Here is a 20,817-nt window from a genome sequence, read left to right as displayed (position 1 = left end):
CTAAACCTAGTTCAGAAAAAAAGATGTACATATCACTTAAACTCTTTGGCCTCCTGGGATTGCCTGCTAACTTTATTTTAATAATTTAGGAAGTGTTAAAGGCAATCTATGAATATTGGATTTCCATGAACTGTTCTTTGAACTAGAACCACATAAAACTTTAATTATCAGCTCTCATTACTTGTACTTTCTTGTTAATACAATAAAAACAACTAATAAAAAGTAACCTAAACCATTATTTGGCTTGGTAGAGGACACCTCAGTATTCAAGTTTGCCTTAGAATTGTCACTATGCAGGAGGGCTATGAAATAAGCCCTAGCTCTGCAAGCAGGAAATGGGGACCTCTCAAAATCACCAACGCAACTCACTTCAGAATGTAACTTGGAAAAAGTTGCACAATTCCCTTAAACCCTACTGCCTCACAGTGCAGACAGAAAGGATGACCTCACAGAACTATTATGAAAATTGAAACAATACATAAAGTACCTCAATAAAATACATTCAATTGAATGTGTATTAACATTTATATAAATGGAATATAGAAATCATAGTTATGGGACATTGCATTTAACACACTGCCTGTAAGTTTACTATAAAATTAATACTTATTTTCATTATGAGAAACAGTATGTTTTACCACTGTTTGCCTATTATCCATCTCTCCTGAATTGAAGTCAGGCTGACAGAAATTAAAAATACTTCTCATGTGATATTGGGTGTGAAAATCAACTATTTCCTAAATGTGATAGTTTAATGATAAAACTGGTTATTACTGATCTTATGTCAAAGTGAGAAGCATGCATAACTATGCTTTTGATGGGACAAATTTTGTTACTTACATTTGAAAACTCTTGTCATCATTAGCATGATAATTTAATAATTTATAAATACTTCATAGTAGTCTGCTGAAGAGTTAATGTCTTGTCAAAAGATCAGTTTGAAGTAAGTTAACCTCCTTAGTTTTTCTAATTTAAAACTGCTTTACCTCATAAATACTAGGGAATTTCTCCAGTTTATTGAGTGAAATAAGGACTAAATTACATAATTTATAGATTACAATTGTCAGGGTAATCATAAATTATTTCTGGTTTTCAATTAAATTTCCAACGGATTCTATTTTCTTAATGTAACTTTTTAAGATATTTCAAAATAAAGTGGATAATGTCATGATTATTTTAATAATTTTATTCCATTATTGAACTGGCCTTATTTAGGATAAGTTAAGTGGGGATTTGCCCTCATTCCCGACAGTATTTATAATACTCATTCTAAAACTATTTATGAGGTATTTCTCCTCATTCCCCAAGTATTTATGATGTATTTCTCCTCATTCCAAAATTACTTCTGAAGCTAAAATCTAACAGGTAAGGATATGTTTTTGGTGACAGAATCTTGTACATATTTAAAGTCACATAATCAAACATTAGCTGCCTAAAGCCACATGAATTAGCAATACAGCCTTGAATACACATGTACATCACCTCACAACTGATTTGAATGGATACCCTTGGAAGGATTGAGTCATGCTTTTTAAAAATCATATTTGTCCCTGTTCTTCCCTGTTTATCTATCTAGTTTTATATGAAGAAGTTAGTGTTGATTTTCCAGATTGGTGATGTGGAAGCTCTGAAACACAAAACCTACAATGATTTCAGTGTTTGATGAGTAATAATTTACTAGAAACCCATTTAACACTGCTCAAACCACAGAGAACAAGTGTATTGACTGCTTTTTGTCAAATCTCGTAATAATTAGGCTTTCTAACACATTAAATGAGTTGACTGAAAAAGCTTTAGTAACAACTGTGTATTGGAAAGAGAAATTCCTATTTTCTTTCTATAAATGTCAAGATAGCCCAAGAATCAATGCACCTACAATGTTATTTTATACATCATAATGTTCACCAGAAAATTTTGATATGAATTGGAAACATTTGTTCTGTTGCTTATTTTCATGTTACTATTGGCAAGGACAAAAACATGTTGTCAGATTTTCAAGACCTAAATAACTCCTAATTATGATGTGTTTTATAATATAATGGACACATTAAATCTGAACAAATTAGACTTCTATATCACTTCTTTGTCATTGAAATTGTAGCTGATTTTTAAAAAATTATTATAAAAAAATAAAAAGATAACCACTTGATTTTGTTCTCCTCCCTAATTTGATTATCTACTTGCAGCTAGATATTAGGGGTCCAATCACATATTCCTTTTATCTTCTTACCTTCTGTCTTTTTAAACACTGGTAGAACCTCAAGAGACAAAAGGTCATCCAAGTACTGGCTGTATTAGTACTAGCTTTCCTGACAAAGCTGGGAGGCATGATTGGAGATCACAGTCACATCTCTGACTTCCTATTTAAATTCATGATAACCAGGCTCACTGCATTCCATTTGCCTTCATGTTAAAGGCCAAGAAGCTGGAAGATGGTGCCTGACCCCATAATCTATCGAACTCCTATTGTGCAGCCTGCCTGGGAAGATGGCTTGCTCAGAAAGTCTTCTGGCCTGGAGATTGAGAGCACAAGGGCTATTATATATAAAGATTATCAAGTCCAAGTGGAATCAGAAAAACAAGGGTGCATGGCATGTGTAAGCATTGACCTGTATTATTCAGGAACACAGACCAATGAATGCTAGATTCTTGTCAACTTTACCTATCCATGTGGAGAGAAAAATAATAGTATGGACAATGAGGAGGAAATTGTGGAAACAGTATTCCATATGCTCTCCACTAACTAGTAAGGAGAGGAGAAATATCCTGGACTGTGGGCTGAAAGTGGAGTAGGAGTTAGAAGCCAAAGTTACCCCTACTCTAGTTTGCTTCCTGTCTCTATTGCAATAGGCAGGCTAATAATAGAAAAAATTTGGACATAGAGAATGAGACACTACTAACTTAATTTAATTTGGAAACTGAAATTGCAAATTCAAATTCCAAGTTGCAAATAGAGTTAGGATCACAGTATTTAAATTTGTTGATTATTTCACAATTTCTACCTTATAATTTTATTCTTGTATTTTTAAATACAAATTCTAAGTATCCCCTTTCTTATAAACCTGGACATAGCATGGAAATCATATTCAGCTTCAACAAAACCACCGTCCTCTTCTCCTATGACCCTTACCTCATTTCACATAGCAAGTTCAAGGCTGAATACATAGCTGGTCATCAGTTGTAAAGTTGATCCCATTAACACTATGTTTTTTCACTTGAATATGAAGATTTCCAGAATTTTGTAAATATCCTGTACTGCAAATAGTATTACAAAAAGTTAAGTGAAATTAAAGTTTTTAAGAAATAATCAAATGGTACTGGTAACCAAAGTGATCATTTATCTTACAAAAACTGAAAATAAATCATCCTATATGAAAATTTTTATGATAGGAATATTTTACATTGCATTATTTTATATATTTTATACTATATATATTTATAATAAGGGGAATGTTTGCTTAAAAAAATATCAAGAGAAGTAATTGAAGACTTCATAACTCTATTGTGTGACCAGTATGAAACAATATTTCCAACACTTTGAAATAATTTTCATAAAAAAATTTGCCTAATTATTCAAATTATCTATTCCCTAAAAATACAAAACATAACATAGAGAGGGCCATAGATCATATAAGGCAAGTTTCTAGTGAAGTTGAGGAGGGAAGGGAATGCATTTTGATTTCAATATGAAGACCATAGTAAGAGACAATCCACATCATATTTTTTTTAATTTTCAAATTGAAACATACTGTTTCCTAGGTATATCATAAAAATCAACTGGACAAAGTTTGGACTAAATGATTCTAAAACAGAGATACTCAAGTCAGGACAATATAAATACTTAGAAACTCAAAGAAGGAAAGAGATCTCTAATCTTCATCTCCAGATTTAGAAAAAAATTCACTGATTATTTTCTACAGAATTCTATTGGGTTCTGGCTTCTACAACAATAAGCTTTTTTCATTTTGTTTTGCTTTTTAAAAAAAAAAAATGAAGAGTTGCTACCACAAATAAAGAGGTTAGAAGGAAAGGACTCACAGCCAAGCACATCTTTAAATAAAGCGATAAAGAAATGCCAAGAGCTTTAACACTTGAGAACTCCCCTGAATAGAGTGACAAGTGTTTATCTAGCCTTACTACAATTAGTTATATTATGCTTTCTACTGCTCTAGTCGTTTGGGTGTCTAACATTCTGAATGTCTATATATTTTCATGTTAACAGAGGCACAACTGGTAGAAAAAATAAAACTAGAGTATAACCAAAAAAAGGCACATAAGTGAAAAAATTAATGAAATATTACAAAAAAATAAATTCTTACTTTTAGTTATTCATATTGGTTAAAGCAATGCAGTAATGTTGATTTAAAGCAAAATCTATAAAGTATAAATTTCTAATAAAGCCATGCAGAATAACTGAAGGAGCATTGCCTTAGGGTCAAGAATCAGGGGTTCTTTTTCCAATGTTAAATTCTAGGTGGTTGCTTGTATTCTGGGTCTCAGTTTCCTCGTCCTCAAAATAAGTTATTTATGGAAGAAGGAGTTCTAATTTTGATTCAAGCCCTAAGATGATATGACTGAGGAAGAATGGTAATCACATGACTGGCATGACCTCTGTTTCTCCATGTATGCTTCTTCTATAGGCTTGGGCTCAAGTGATTGCTGCATTTTTATAAAATTTAAGATCTTAGATCAGTGGTTTTCAATATTGTTGGTTTCAGGACTCCCTTATGCTCTTAAAAATTATTGAGGACCCCAAAGAGCTTTTGTTTATGTGGATTACATTTCACTGCATTAAAGCTTAAGTGATCACTAATGTAAGTATCGCTTTCCAATTGCTACCTTGGCTCTCCTCCAAGCCTCTGGTCTCATCAGTTTTAGCATGATTGAGCTTGATCTTCAGAGAAAAAGAATTAATTTCCTTATCCTTAATCCTTCAGATTAAGCACTGTGTCCTCAGCGGCTCTTCTCATGCTTTTATCCAGAGCTTAGAACCTTTTTCTGGGTTATTCTCCAGGCAGGTCTTTGCAAGCTTCTCAAAACAGATCAATAAAATATTGTTTTTCTTGACTCTCTTACATAACTCAATATCTACCCTCTTCTGCTGAAAGACGCTGGAAATTTTTGTTCAGGCAACTTGAAAAGAAAAAAAAATGTTCATTTTAAATCAATTTTGTTGTTAAATTACAGAAATTTTAAATTACAAAAATTATCATTTTACAATTAGAGAGCTGTGGCAAGACCCTCATCTGATTCTTTTAAAATGGTTATGGTTATTCTTTCATCCTCAAATTTTAGATTTAAAAATGTTTTCCAGACTTGTATGAAGGTTGAAGGCACTGCATTCCCTGAAACATTCAAATTTTATTCTGGAAGTAAATGATTCTTCATGACTTGCCTGCCTGACAATGTAGTTGATTGTTTCTTTTCTTTTCTTTTTTAAATTTAAATTCAATTATCCAACATATAGTTGATTGTTTCTTAATGTGTAGTCAGTGGTTGCAGATTCATAGACCTCTCTCTGGGGCTACTAAATCAGAATTCTCTCTTCTCAGAATTCTCTTACTACTACCCTCTCTGAAATTCTGTATTCTTTAGAGTGTGGCCTAAACTTGTACTATAGTTCTTCCTTCCACTCATGGTTCTTACAGGAAAAAAACCTTCAATGGCAGCCAATGAATTTGCTGTGATTAGGAAAACATAGAGACTGCTATCATGCCTGCATTAAAATAATCATCAGTTCCAGTTCTACAGGGTGCAGCCTAATGAATATAATATGAGATGAAATAATTTCCCTGTGGTGAAAGGGTATTTTGCAATCATATAAATCAAAAGGATCTGAGTCTTTCTCAGAAGCAACTCTCTATCATACAAAATAATCATAAACAGATGGCTATTGTTCTTTTCTAGAATGGCAACAATTACGTGTATATGTGGTATTTGTAAAAATGCAAAGAATAAAAAGAACAGAAAAATAATATTGCGAACTTTTTGTTAGTGCTACTTTTGGAACAACATGGCCCATTCATGAAAATAGGTGCGTATAATTCCCTCCTCCCACACACACTTTGATGAGGGCATAATTGTTTCCAATGAATACTGAGAATCAATTTTTTTCATTCATTTTACTCTTTTGTTCTCCCAAATGCTATAATGCATATTCAAATATACCCAGTAGGAAATTTAGCCCAGCAGTAAATGACTGCATATGGGTAGTGATAATTTGAAGATTGCTTTGAAGAAAAATGAAAGACAAATAAGTTCAAATTGCTTAGATTTAAAAAACATAAAAATAAAATAAAAAATTAAAAGCACAGGGGGAGAATAACATACAATGATATAATATCTACATGAAATTTCACGGACAGGGTATTTTTCAATGAATATGTTCATGACTAATTTTCTTGGACCATATAATTTTTTCAAATCTTAATGAAAATGCACATTATCATGTATATCACATACATTGAAGAGACATCCATAAAGTGAAAGAGTGAAAATCTTAGCAAAAGTGTTGATAGTCTTTTATAAAATGTGTTTCTGTTAAAAACTTTAAAGAATATCCCACACATTTTTATCTAGTACCATCCTCAAAATTGTTATTGCTGATATAAGATATGAAATTCTTCTAAATTATAAAAGAATATTCATTCATGAATATTCATTCATGAATGCTTTTCTTTTAGTTCTTCTTTAAGAAGATGAAGGTACACGAAAAGATTATACAATACTTAAAAATACAGACTTTATAAAAAACAATTATTTTTATTTTTTTAAAAGATTTTATTTATTTATTTGAGGGAGGGAGCGAGAGAGAGAGCAAGAGCAGAGTGAGGGGCAGAGGGAGAAGCAGACTCCCGCTCAGGACGAAGCCCCATGTAGGACTTGATGTGGGGCGTGATCCCAGGACTCTGGGATCATGACCTGAGCTGAAGGCAGACACTTAACTGACTGAGCCACCCAGGTGAACCAAACAATTATTTTTAAAAAATCAAAACACCTCTGTACAAAATCTGATAGCAAAGGCGACTATTAGCGCACTACACAAAAAGTAAATTGCTCTATATTTTTTATGTTTTAAAATAATAGGTCATATTTAATTTTTAAATATCCATGTTTGCATAAGACCAAAATATCGGTCAAATACTTGGTCAAATCAAGGGAAAGCCATCCAATTTTCAATTTTGCCTTGTTCCCTTAATTTATGAATCTTGAATGTGAATCACACATGTGTCAATGGGAAAAAAGCCTTAAAGATCATTTCTAAAATGTGTTAGACTTAGCACTCACAGAGTGAGAACTGTCTCTGCATCCTAACAGCCACTTGCCTTCCCACCCAGGGATGTCCGAGTATTCAAGACTTTCAGACCCCAACCTTCCTTAGGTGGTTCTTTGGCCTCCTCTGTTATGTCTTCCTTCTTTCCTGCTAAGATCTTTATAAATTATGAGTAACAAAGATAAGGGACACTGATAATTGATTCTAAAGATCTGAACTGTTTTACAGTTGGCAAAAGAATCCTGTACAAATAAAAAATACTTTTTACAAACCAACAGTAATTATTTTTATAAAATTGTTTGCCTTGTCCAGTTAAGGTCATAATGTAGTTGAAACTCAAGATTTCATGAAATAAAAGAGAAAGTCACCACAACCACATGTGTTGTATAAATATAAAAAGGCTGAGCATGTGATCCAAATGGAGAGGGGGGTTCTTCATAATACAAACAATATTTTTTTGTTTGTTTCCTTCTTATTGGTCTGTGACTGTGTCTCACATGAGGAAATCTCAAGATGCTTTAAAAATAAGAGTAGTGTACAACCAAAAGGGCCTGGGGGGACATATTACTTCTTCATGCTTTAGTTCAGTATATTTAGTGTGGTTTATAACTGAGAATCCAATATGAGACTATCACTGTGCATTTTCTGTTTTTTAGCCAATTTATGTGGTATCCCTGATTGGAGATGGGAGGATATATATGACTCCAGGGTCTAGATACTGTAGGACATCACTACTGCATCACTCAGTGCCCCTGACTTTTCTCCTTCTACACATTCTCTCAGAGTAAAGGAGTTTTCTGAGAGGACAAGAAAGGCGCATACAATGGATGGCTGCTGTTTGTCTGCCCAGTATCAATGGTTCCTTATTCTCATAATAACTTCGGAATTGTTTTTATAACTTAGCAATCAGGTCCTAAATTTTTAGAGGTGTTAAGGTGTGTCACCTCCGCTGACCCCAGCTATGCAAATCAGATGGTGGCTTCCTAAAATTTGCCTCTTTAGCTAAAGGACATATAAACCAAGAAATGTTTAGAACATGCTCATGGAAATGGCAGCACCTAAAGAGATCTTTATTAGTTCCCGCTAATCGTTCTTGACTTTTTTGAAACTTTTCCCTTCTGAAAACACTTCAGTTTCTTTTCCTCAGTATCCTTCTGTTAAAAGTGTCCTTTCTTTCCGTGTGCATGTGTGTGGTGGTTTACACATATGTACACACATATACACACATATGCATATAGATGCACACAAGTAAAATGTGCATGCATTTACTAAATTACCCAGAATTGAGCTCCACTGGTTATAACCAAGACCTGTATATATAATGAAATTCTAATGAGTTAGAATGTATTTTACTCTCTAGGAGAGGAGTCAATTCAAAACAACACCACCAGCAAATAACGTCCATTCAGAAAGACAGGATGGGGATTTGGAAAGGATAGTGCCAGCCAAAGTAGGCAATAGATTTAAGAAGCAGGTGAGTATAAAGGTGAGTGAGGTTAAATGAAATGTGGATGAGGAAAGACCACTGGTTTTAAGAATGAAGATGGTGATCCTTTAGAGAAAGTTGTGTAAGCTGATGCTCTGAGGGAAGGCGGAGGCAGCCATCTAGACCGCCCTGCACTGAGGTATGAAAAGAGGAAAAGGAAGTTAAGGAAAGGAAATGAGAAAATCAGCGGCTTGGGGAAGAGGTAGGGCTAAACAGTAGCATGTCAGTGATCTGATATATTTTAAGTAAGTGAAAAGAAAAAAAAGGCAAAGGAAGGATTTAAAGGTATGATAGGTCATAATAGAGCAAGTATACAGAAGAGGTTAAAAGAATGTAAAAGAGATTAAAAGAGAAGAGAACAAAAACAGGTGCAGGGATTTGCCTACACAAACACAAACACAGAAGTGAAAAAGTGCCAAGAGCCTAGATTTGCAGGTCTGTAAATTTTTAAAACATAAAGGTTTTCAGTGTTCAAAGTCATCCAAAATGATGTGTGAAATAATTCTAGAAAAATAAAACACTTCTTTTTATGCACTTTCAATTGGTATACTTGCATATGGTTTGTTAATTTTTTGTATTTTTCTGAAAAATAAAGCTCTAAAATGCAATAGATGTATAACTCTTAATACTGTCTTACTTTGAAAAAAAAAAACCTAAGTAGGAATGACCCAAATATCGCTACACAGTATACTTTTTTCTATTTATACTTTTACAGAAATACTTTGATATAGTTTTACAATAAGGTGCTTATTAGTCTAAAACCTATTAGAAAATTCAATTTAATTTTAATTATAAAATAGCCAGGTAGACGCTTTTATGATAGGTAATATAAAATTCATGAACGAGTACATAATTAAATTAAAAATAGATTAGCTCTATGTGAGATGTTCTGTTCTCTAACCACAAAAATGTACAAATTGATAAAACTGTTATTAAAATACTGCTTTTTCTTTATCAAAATATTTTATTGCTCTTCATTAAACAACTTACTTTTCTATTTTAAACATGTTCCTCTATGAAAATAATTAAAATGGTAAACTAGTATGTTATACAGGGAGAAAAGTATTAATTTATTTTTGAGTTTTGAGACATATAAACTGGCAGCATTTACTATGTGTGTGACATAGACATTGAGCAGAAAATAAGAAGAAAATATTTTCACTGTTTCTATTATAAATGGATAGATGTTAAGTAGATAATGGGTAACAGCTAATGGATCACTAATGAACAATACTAAAGAGAATTCCTCAGGTCAAGGCAATCAAGGAAAGCTTGAAATCTTCATGGATATTTATTTGAAGTATCAATATTATAGGATGTTTACAGGAACAATTAAAAGTTGTGTTTTATAGGTGGATAGCAGATTGTGAGGAAAGGTATTAATTTCGTGAATATTATAATCAACATAAGTTTTTGGTATGCTTAAAGATTTTTTGATTAGCACCAAGTAAAATTATAATGGTGGTAAGATTTATATCTCGTGGGCCTTTAAATCCAATAAGACTTTATTAAATAGACAGATAGATGATAGACAGGTAGAGAGCTAGGTAGATAGATTTTATTTTGTAATTGTAAAAGAGAAACAATTAAGGTCTTAAAATGGAAAATAGTGTGATTGCTGCTGTGCTTTAGAAAGAACATTCTTACAAGAAAGCATAGGGTGACTGGACTGGAGGCAATGAGATCAAGGAAGGAGACAACAGAGTAGAAAGAATTACGATGACTTTTAAAATATCTTTCATTGAATCATTTCTCCCATCAACTTGCATAGAACTATCCCTATGATGAGAGTAGCGTTTATCACATGAGAGCACAGCTCATTGTTCAAGCTCTCCTGTCGATGCTGATGTCCTCTCTGGCCAGGACAGTTCCTTACTCATGACTGTGTCCCCTGTATCTACCTCAGGTAAATGTTAAATGAACATGTAAACTTAAGTGTGAGTGAAAATCAAGACTTCAAAAGAAAAAAGCCATCGGGGATATTAGTTATCTGGGTAAGACGATAAATTTCAATGCTAATTAGGAAGTTCAAGAGGAAACAAATAATAGGCGGTTCAAAAATTAGGAGACTCCCATGGCCCCACCTATCTTGAGAGAACAAAGATTTTTCTTCTATCCATCCTAGACAGCTGAGGCATGGCCATGGACCCAAGCATACCCTACAAGATTCTCCTTCATAAGAATTTACATCTTGAGAGAATGTTACAAAGGCAGAGGGCTTAAAATACTACTTATAGTGACTGCATTGTCCACCAGTGTCTAGCTGTGGTAGGATACATAGTGACATCTCAAGTAAATGTTGTGTTGAGATTTTTCTTTTTATTTGTCCTCTCTTGCAAAGGATTTGTTCTCCAAATATCCTGCAGGTTTTATGAGTAACTGTTTACAGAGTCAGGTTCAGTTTAATCCTAACTAGTAAAGCATCCTCACAACATTTATGATGAAATTTGTAGAGTGGACATGATTGTCAAAGAAAGAGCTATGGAGAGTGGTGAGTATGGCACTCAAACTCAGGACATAGTGACATCAAAGAGGCAGGAGGATGAGAAAAATAGAACAGGGAACACTGATTAGGTAAGAAAAGCAGAAGTGTGGAAAGTTTTATTCACCAAAGCAAAGGAATGTCATAAATATCTGAGTTCCACAAATTTTGCCTTGCACATTACAAATAAGTATAAGACAGCTCTGCCTTTTAAATATATTTGCAGTTTTTCTCTACTGTAATGGATTTGTCTAAAGAATCTATAGCTCAAGAGTCTATTGATACTTGATTTTACATTGTTTTCAGCCGAGTTAGTTATAGCTATGAAAATAAAACTTGAAAGCAAAATGAAGTATAAATTAGTAATTAGCATAATATAATTTGACTACATATTTTGTTATAATCTAAGCATAAATGCAATATTCTTCTTCAAATTTTATACATATTTAGAATAACTTTCCACTCCAGTTAATTAGTGAAATAAAGTCTCATTTTCAATATGAATAAGAAAATACCTTGACTAAGTCTGTATAGATTGATTTATAAAACCAAATAGGAATGTTTTAAGTGTGTTAATGATTATGTATTTCATAACAAACGTCTATTTGATTTTTAAGTAAGCTATTTATGCTCAATTTCTCAATTTTTGCTAAAAATCTGTTTTGGAGTTTTGCTATCAAATTTCAGCACCATTAGAACCTTATGATCTCAATTGTCCTGTTTTAACCACATGGGTATTTCTGTTGGAAATAGAGGCTAATTTACATAATTGTCAAGTGTCATAGTTTATTTACATGTTTATATTAATATATTAATCAATTCTTACGTATACATGTTACATGAGTGACATATATGTATATCTGTATTTATGTTCATACATATATTACCATGTGTTTGTGTGTGATAAGATCTGTAGGCAGTGCTGATAATGTCCACTTCTTAATTTCTGCTTCATATAATTGTTTTTAAGAAGTTAATTAAATACATTTTTAGTACCACCAGAAAACATAATAAAGAGAATCCTGTTTCTATTTTTTTAAAAAATTAACTCTAGCTGTAACTATGCTTTACGGCTATGCCTAAATATCTTGAGAACAGTAATACTGAAAGTTTTATATGCTAATAAGAATGTAATTTACATTTATAGCCTAAGTTTAAGTAATTCTCATATAATTTTATTGTATATTAACTAGGTTTCCCCTTTTATATATGTGCATTAAATTCCAGCTTTTAAAAGTCACCTAAGATGTAATTAATTTATAATAATTGCATCATACATTTTGAATTTATACCCTCCATGATGTTAAATTAATCTCTAACATTAAATCAAATATTGAAGATCAGAGACATTTAAAATACTTTAAAAGTTTATTAAAAATCACAATGTTAAATGAGTTACTTCTACCTACAAACAAAACCATGTAACAGATACAGAAATCATGGCTTACCTTAAAGTTGCATACTTAACCAAGAGGTGAGTCAGACCTAGAATACCAGATTTCTCTAGTCCTATACCCTTTCCTCTACCCAAGTATAGCCCTAGATGTAGTCTGTATGGTAGAACACTGATAAAAATAAAAATATTCACATTTATAATTGATGAAATAGAAAATTATAATAGTTTCATAGATGTTTAGTCTATTCAAATTTATTTTTCTGCCAAATATTTAACTTGTAATAGTTATACATTTTACTTGTTATGATATCTAGCTCCAAAGTAACATAGAAGAACAAGTTTTTAACTTAATTCAGTTAGAAAAAAATGTAGGGCTAAATATAATTTTTTAAATATTTGAGGGATACCTGTGTGGCCCAGTCGGTTAAGCATCTGCCTTTGGCTCAGGTCATGATCCCAGGGTCCTGGGATGGAGCCCCGCATCAGGCTCCCTGCTCAGTGGGGAGCCTGCTTCTCCCTCTCCCCCTACCCCTGCTCATGCTCCTTTTTGCTATCTCTCCCTCTCAAATAAATAAACAAACAAATAAATAAATAAATAAATAAAATCTTTAAAAAATATATTTGAATTTTCTTTACAAAGTTACCTTATATAAATACATGTGACTGCAAACGTCAATTTATTTTAATAGTAAATTCACCCTTCCATTAAGAAATGCCTCTTTGTGCTATGCTATACTATCTGTGGGGAAAAAATAAACTGTTACAAATTCATTGGAGAAATCTAATTAAATAATCTTTGTCTTCATTTATAAGATTATACACTATCAACTCTTGAAAAACATAAATTTGGACTTATTCTGATCTTTCTCTTTTGTGTAGTACAACAGTGATTATTTCTGGATTCAGTAAGGGGGAAAGTATAGCTGACTAAATGGAACCTGACAAAATGGAAAGATAGACAAAGTCAAGCAGCCATGTCACTAGTGGGATCTAAGTATCAAGATGTATGCCTAGGTATAGAGGCAGGTAGCTTGAAGGACATCTACCTGTATGTTGTAGGGTGAAATGACAGGACAGCAATGCATTCACAGAAGGTTTTAGTAACCAGGCAGTAGGGAGAGGGTAGGACAGCTGTAACCGTGGGAACTAGAAATTTAAGGCAATAAACAGGTAGGGTGGAAATTAATAACAGTTTGGTATGAAATGAAATGTCAGGAACTGAATAGAAACATGTAGGACAATTCAATTCCCCAATTACCAGAAAAGATGACAAGCATGAAGAATTGATGGTGAATGATACAGGATTCTAAGGGGTGACACAAGGTCTGAGACCTCTCTGCTAGAAATGGTTTCCCCCATTTATCTTGCAAACAGAATGGGTCTCCATATTGGGATTGGATATGTGAATCCCTCTGGTTAATTAATTCTCATTTTGAAACTTACACTTGGTTCTCAGAATAGAAAATCAAGAAAGTGATTACCTTCACTAGTGTATTCTGATAGATGTGTTCTTCCAATTACAGAAATGCACACATTCTTGGAGAACCTCAACTCTTTCCCAGAAAAGTCTACATAAACCAATTTGTATCATTAATTAAAATTTCATTTACTCTTTATGCTACAACCATGAAAAGATCTTACCTGGCAACACACATTTAGCCCTTTTCTATTTTCCAAACAATGTTGCCTATGTTTCATTCATGTGTCCTCAATAGGTTATTACCTTTTCTTTTCAATCCACTCATTTCATTAACAAAGGCAAAAGTGTCCTACAATGTTGACCTCATTTCAAACTTTAATATGTTATTAACAACCATCTCATCTGTGCTGGAAAGCTGATGTCTAATAATCTAAAAAAAAACATCATCCAAATTTCTGACACTGTCAGTTTAACAAAATGACAAGTTCCTAAAAGAATTATCAAGACTTCTTTTCTTTCCTTATACATTTTTAAGAAATAAAGCCAACTGAGTTTATATATATAAAAAACAAGAACATTTACCTGGTAATGAAAGCACTGGACTAGGGCAGAACACTGTCATCCCATGGCTGATCTCCATTATGTAATCCAGCCCTGGCTGGATCTTACTGGATTCTACTCATGGCAATTTCTCCTTTCTCATGTATATTCTGCAGTATCCGTCCAGGTTTGATTTAATTTTGTGGATTGAAATGTATGATCCACATATGGGAAGACCTGTCTTTCAGGTTAAATTTTCAGTCTTTTATGATATGATTATACATTAAAAAGTATATTTTATTTTTAAAAAAAGCCTTTAGTGGATAATCACATTTAAATGCAACCTAAAATCACTCTTGACCATAAAGGGTTAGGGAAATATTTCATTGGAGAGGAGGTCCAATAAGGAGCTACTAGAGATATGAAGGTGTTAAAATCAAAGAGGTCATAAAAGGTTAAAAGTTTGACAATATCTTGGGAGCATATTGTCTATGTGATGTGAATCCTTCATAGCATGAGAGAGAACTGGTGCTCTATCTCTACCTGAAATCAAACTTGGGAGGAGAGGAGTCAAGGGAACCATTCACAGAGTTTTGTATGTGTCTGTTGGAATTTTTATAAAAGGATGGACTGGTGTCTAACTCACACCCAGGAATTTAAAGGGTAAGAGACATGGCTAAAATATACCACCATACAGCAAAATGAAAGAGAATTGAGCTTAGAAAGAAACCTGACTCCCACAAAAGAGTGGTTCAATGCTGTGTGTTTTTTCTGGACCTAGTATAGACTTTTATAAAAGGAGAGAAAGGAGGAAAGACAGCCTTGGATTATAATAGTTTCTGGTCTAGAGGTACACTTGGAGGGTTGATAGGACTCAACAGAGAGAGACTGAGCAAGCCTTTCCATAAAGGTCCAAAGCTGGCTGGGAGGGTCTCGACCCATCTTGAGAACCTTGAGAACTGCTGGAGAGACCCAGCAATGGAAAACGGGATGTTCTGGAATAAATCACAAAAATGCCCATAGGAGTCAGCGTTGTCCAGCCATACTCATAAGAAACACATCCCAGATTGATACTTTTTTTAAAAAGATTTTTTTTATTTATTTGAGAGAGAGTGAGAGAGAGAGAGCATGAGAAAGGGTAAGGGGCAGTGGAAGAAGCATACTTCCCAGCGAGCAGGGAGCCCCATGCAGGACACGATCCTGGGACTTCAGGATCATGTCCTGAGCTGAAGGCAGACGCCCAACTGACTGAACCACCCAGGTGCCCCAGACTGATACTTCTTAAGATTTTTTTTTTCTATCATGCTGTTCTACCTCTTCCAACTCTTCACACCAGCCAATGACCTCTCTCCCACTTGCAGATTTCTTCCCTGTAGGGTGACTGAGCTGTGGAAGAGAACTTTATTTTGAATGGAGTCTGAATTTTTATTATAATAGTTTCATATAAATATTAATGAATTAAGACACTGTGGGGAATAAACTTACTGCAAGATACTTTTATTACTGGAAAGTAACAAGAAAAGTCTATTTCATACAAGTGTGTGGGTTGTGGGGGAATGGATGTACAGGTATTAACGTTTTAAAAACTTTACCCTGAGATTTCCATTTGTTCGATGAACCTATTAACTTTCCTCCAGGCATTGTGACCTTCTTCGTAACACATACAAAATTACTTAATTTGATATCATCTTTTGCTTTGGTATTTAAAACTCTTATTTTCCAGAAGACTGATATATTAGTCAGGATTTGGTCAAGAAAAAAGAAGTCGATCTCTGTGTTCCAGGTATGAAAGCTTTCAGTTCAGGGAATATGAGGCTTACACTACCATGGAATTGACAGAGGAGTGAAGGTCAGGATCTCAGCTGATCAGATAGGTTTCAAGAACTTGCTTAAAAGCCACCGTGAATTTCAGGACCCAGGGATTGTTACCATAAATGATTTCAGCCTGCAGCGCCAAGAGAAGTAATTCTGAAGGAGCTGCTCCCTCCGCTACTTACAACACTGAAGTAAATGATTGAAGCATCTTGCCCGTACGCCTGCCTGCAGCTGCAAAAGTTATGGCTGCTCCTTCCATTCTACCTTCTGAACCAGCCATAGTGCTTCCCACTGACAGACTCTAACACAGAATCATGAAGGGCAGAAGCAGCTAAGAAATGCAGAAAAGAAATGCAGTTGTCACGAGTTCCCAAACGACAATGCAGCACGACTAATTAGGCACTTAACTGTTAATAGTTAAACTTTTTCCTTGTGACATTTTTTTTGTAGTGACACATCTTACTATTTTACTCCCATAAATCTCTTATTTTACATTTGTAAGTATGATGTTCAGGAAGGCCGGAACTATACTGATTCAATCACTTGCTCACTTACTCAGCATATAATGGGAGCTTTGACTATCCTCTAATCTCTGTTAGTCCCAGAGCATAAGAAGTGGGAAGATACCACTTTGCCTCAGAAGAATACTCTTCTCGGGCACCTGGGTGGCTCAGTCGGTTAAGTGTCTGCCTTTGGCTCAGATCATGATCCCAGGATTCAGGGATGGAGTCTGGGCTCCCTGCTCAGCGGGGAGCCTGCTTCTCCCTCCGCCACCCCCCCCCCACCATGCTCTAACTCTTTCTCAAATACCTTAAAAAAAAAAAGGAATATTCTTCTTATTCTCCACATTATAGGCACATAAGAAATGCTCAAATATTCATTGAAAGAGTGAGCCCATGAGTGAATAAATAAATAAATAATACATATACATGTATTTTCATATGTGGGAAGTAAACATTTATCTTTGCGACAGAAGAATGTTAAAGGAGGACTTCTGGAAGATGTTGGGGTGAGGTCTTGACTTTGGTGTGCAACATACACAAACTGAAAAATTGAGAACATAAAGTCACATGTGGTGTGCCCTCTCTTGTATAACATAAATGTGGGTGTTCATTTCAGTTGATGATTCCTAGTTATAAGGAGTTTAAGAAAAATAATTTCATTTTATGTCTACTTAAAGGGAAAATACCACTACACACCATATATTTAACCATATGTACATCATGAGAATTCCTAAGGACACTATGGATTGAAGAAGCCACACTATGTTCTAAACCACCACTTCAACTCTTACGACCATGTTAAAAAGAACATAAACTTAGATTTGAAAGGCAAAGAGGTGGGAGGGAAGAAATCTTAAAAGTCCAACATGTAGCCAGAGCAATAAAATGTGCCCAAAGTAGGGCAGCTAGGTGGTGTTTAAAGACAAATTGAAGGTATCTTGTGGTCTTTTAAAAAACAAACTTGATAAACAATGTCCCAATAACCCTAAAGCCTTTTAAATCTCTCAATTGGTTGAGTATGTAGAAAGTGGGGACTTAGGAGTCAGAGGCTCAGTGGGAAGATCTGGCCCCCACTAACACCTCTCCTCCACAAAGTGCTCTGACTCTGACCTGAATTACTGTTTGCCTCACATATTCCAGTCTTTTCATTTTCAAATATCCTTGATCTCTGAAGGTTAAAAATGTGAAGTACAATTTATAAATTAAAAAAAAAATGTCAAAGGAAAGCACAAAATATCATTAAGTGTATCTGAATGCTAAGTTCTCCAGGTGACAGCAAAGTGAAGTGCACATTTAAAGATGAAAAGAAAATAGCTCAGTTATTTGGGTGATCAAAAGAATACCTTGATGATCGATTACATATTTAATAGTAGGAAACATTTATTTTGCTATGTCTTTTCAAAAGAACAAAATGTCAGGGCATGACATGTAATTTTAGTTAAGGTTTGTAAGTTTGGTTTTTTTTCCTATAGGTGAAGTGGTTAACAGTTTTAGCATTTAAACAAGGCTATTTGAGCTTACAACATGAAGTTTTTGTTATACTAGTGAGGGTTTTGGTCTATCTAGAAACTAATTACTTAAAACAGGTATGCTCAGAAAATTAAAAATAGAAAGACTATCTGTAAGAATCTCCAACTTCTAAGAATAAGCAGACTATGTCAGCCAGTTTGCTCCATTCTGCCCCATTCTACTCAACACTTGTCACCTGATTGTCCTATTTTCATTTTATCAAATTAGTTTCTGAAATGTATATTTAGATTCATATAAGTATCTCTAAAGCTATGTGATAGTAGAGTTTTCATTCATTTATTACTACTCTTTCATACAATTATCAAAACCCAGGAAATTTTTTTTTAAAGATTTTATTTATTTATTCAACAGAGATAGAGACAGCCAGCGAGAGAGGGAACACAAGCAAGGGGAGTGGGAGAGGAAGAAGCAGGCTCATAGCGGAGGAGCCTGATGTGGGGCTCGATCCCACAACGCCGGGATCACGCCCTGAGCTGAAGGCAGGCGCTTAACCGCTGTGCCACCCAGGCGCCCCAAAACCCAGGAAATTTCTGCACCTTCTTCTGGCCAGATACAGTATATGGAGAACACATCCTTAAAAAAATAATTGTGATGGAAGACCACAACACCAAAGTTGTGTTTTGGTTTCAAGGCTTTAGCAAAAAAGCTATTCTGTGTAAGGTAAGAAAACAAATTTATTTGCTTCTTCACAGAGGATGGGGTATGACCGAAGGGAATAAAGAGGGAAAGGATTCAGGGAAATGAAGAGATAGTATGAATAGGTCAGGTGAAAATCCATGAATGGTTGTTATTCAAAATTCAGGTTAAAATAGTAGAATTTTTCTATTTGATGTTTATGATCATTCAATGAAAGCCTACCATTCTTCCTGAAATTTTTAGCAAACTACCCATTTAAAGAATTTAGCTAAAATTATAAGATTACATTTTTATCTAGTTAAACAAAGAGATTTCCATGACTGGGTAGTGTTTTTGCTTATTTCCCCTTCTAGTATTTATTTGTCTTTTGTTTTCTAATCTGTGTTATTTAATTTTGCATCTTTATACTCTTTCCTTATCTTCCAGGAAACATGTTAAGAGAGCTATGGAGCTAAAGATCACTTATAAAAGCTTAACTTTCCTTGGGTGTAACCATGACAAAGGCTTCTTCCAATTTATACATAGGAAATATGTGATTTTTGTCATACACACACACACACATACACACACACAAATATACATACATACAGATATATAATCTCTGATCAAAATTTTTGCCACAGTAACATTAATTTTTAAAGAGTATAAAGTACTTATTAGTTCCAGATAATGCATTCAATAATATCATCTTTAAATTAATTCAAAGTTAAAAATATTGGGATAAAAATTAAATAGATCTAAGTTATTTAAAGAAAATTATTTTTTTCAGGTACTTAAAATTAGATGATGGCCAAATTACATATTGACAATATGCGCTGTACCATATGTATCACATTATTTTGTATGTATGCAATGTACATAGGATCCTACATTTTAATAGTTTAAAGATTCTGTTTTTTAGAGTATCATCACAGCTGGAATTATATCCTAAATACTGATCATCTTTGGGAATAAGGGATAAGAAGAAAAATCTGGGAAGTAAAAGGAATATAGTTATTCTTCAGTTTAGGTCTCTAAATGAATTGAAGGAATTAAATTACTTATCTTATCAAGTATTACATGGCCTGCCTGAAACTTGAAGCCAAATTTCCCAACATCCAGACTTTTTCCCCTTACTCTTTAGTATGCATTCTTCTTCTTCTTCTTCTTCTTCTTCTTCTTCTTCTGCTTCTGCTTCTGCTTCTGCTTCTTCTTCTTCTTCTTCTTTCTTCTTCTTCTTCTTCTTCTTTTTTAAGATTTTGTTTATTTGACAGAGAGAGACACAGCGAGAGAGGAAACACAAGCAGGGTAGTGGGAGAGGGAGAAGCAGGCTTCCCCCTGAGCAGGGAGCCCGATGCGGGCTTGATCCCAGGACCCTGGGATCGTGACCTGAGCCGAAGGCAGAAGCTTAACTACCCAGCCACCCAGGCGCCCCAGCATGCATCCTTCTTAAGGCAAGGACAATACTGAGCTACACAATCATATTGACTAATTTACTCTTAAGTTCTAAGTGGCCAGACTATATTTTTATACCACATTCTATTCAGAAGATATCAAGAAAGCAGATATCATGCTGGGGATCATAGTTTGAAAATACTTGATTATCCTTTAAGTGAAGCAACAACAAAAACAAAAAAGAAAGAAAGAAAGAAAGAAAGAAAGAAAGAAAGAAAGAAAGAAAGAAAGAAGAGAAAGAAAGAAAGAAAGAAAGAAAGAAAGAAAGAAAGAAAGAAAGAAAGAAAGAAGAGAAAGAACAA

General features: G+C 34.1%; 1 protein-coding gene across 1 annotated transcript in view; it reads right to left on the bottom strand.

The window, feature by feature from the left end:
• The window catches only part of EYS (EGF-like photoreceptor maintenance factor), a 1,472,906-nt gene that overhangs the window by 640,738 nt on the left and 811,351 nt on the right, over nucleotides 1–20,817 (bottom strand).

Source organism: Ursus americanus, chromosome 29, assembly GCF_024610735.1.
Source record: "Ursus americanus isolate L20-20 chromosome 29, mUrsAme1.1.p, whole genome shotgun sequence".
Taxonomy (NCBI): Eukaryota; Metazoa; Chordata; class Mammalia; order Carnivora; family Ursidae; genus Ursus; species Ursus americanus.
Note: the sequence above shows the minus strand (reverse complement) of the source record. Positions and strands in the feature narration are given on the sequence as shown.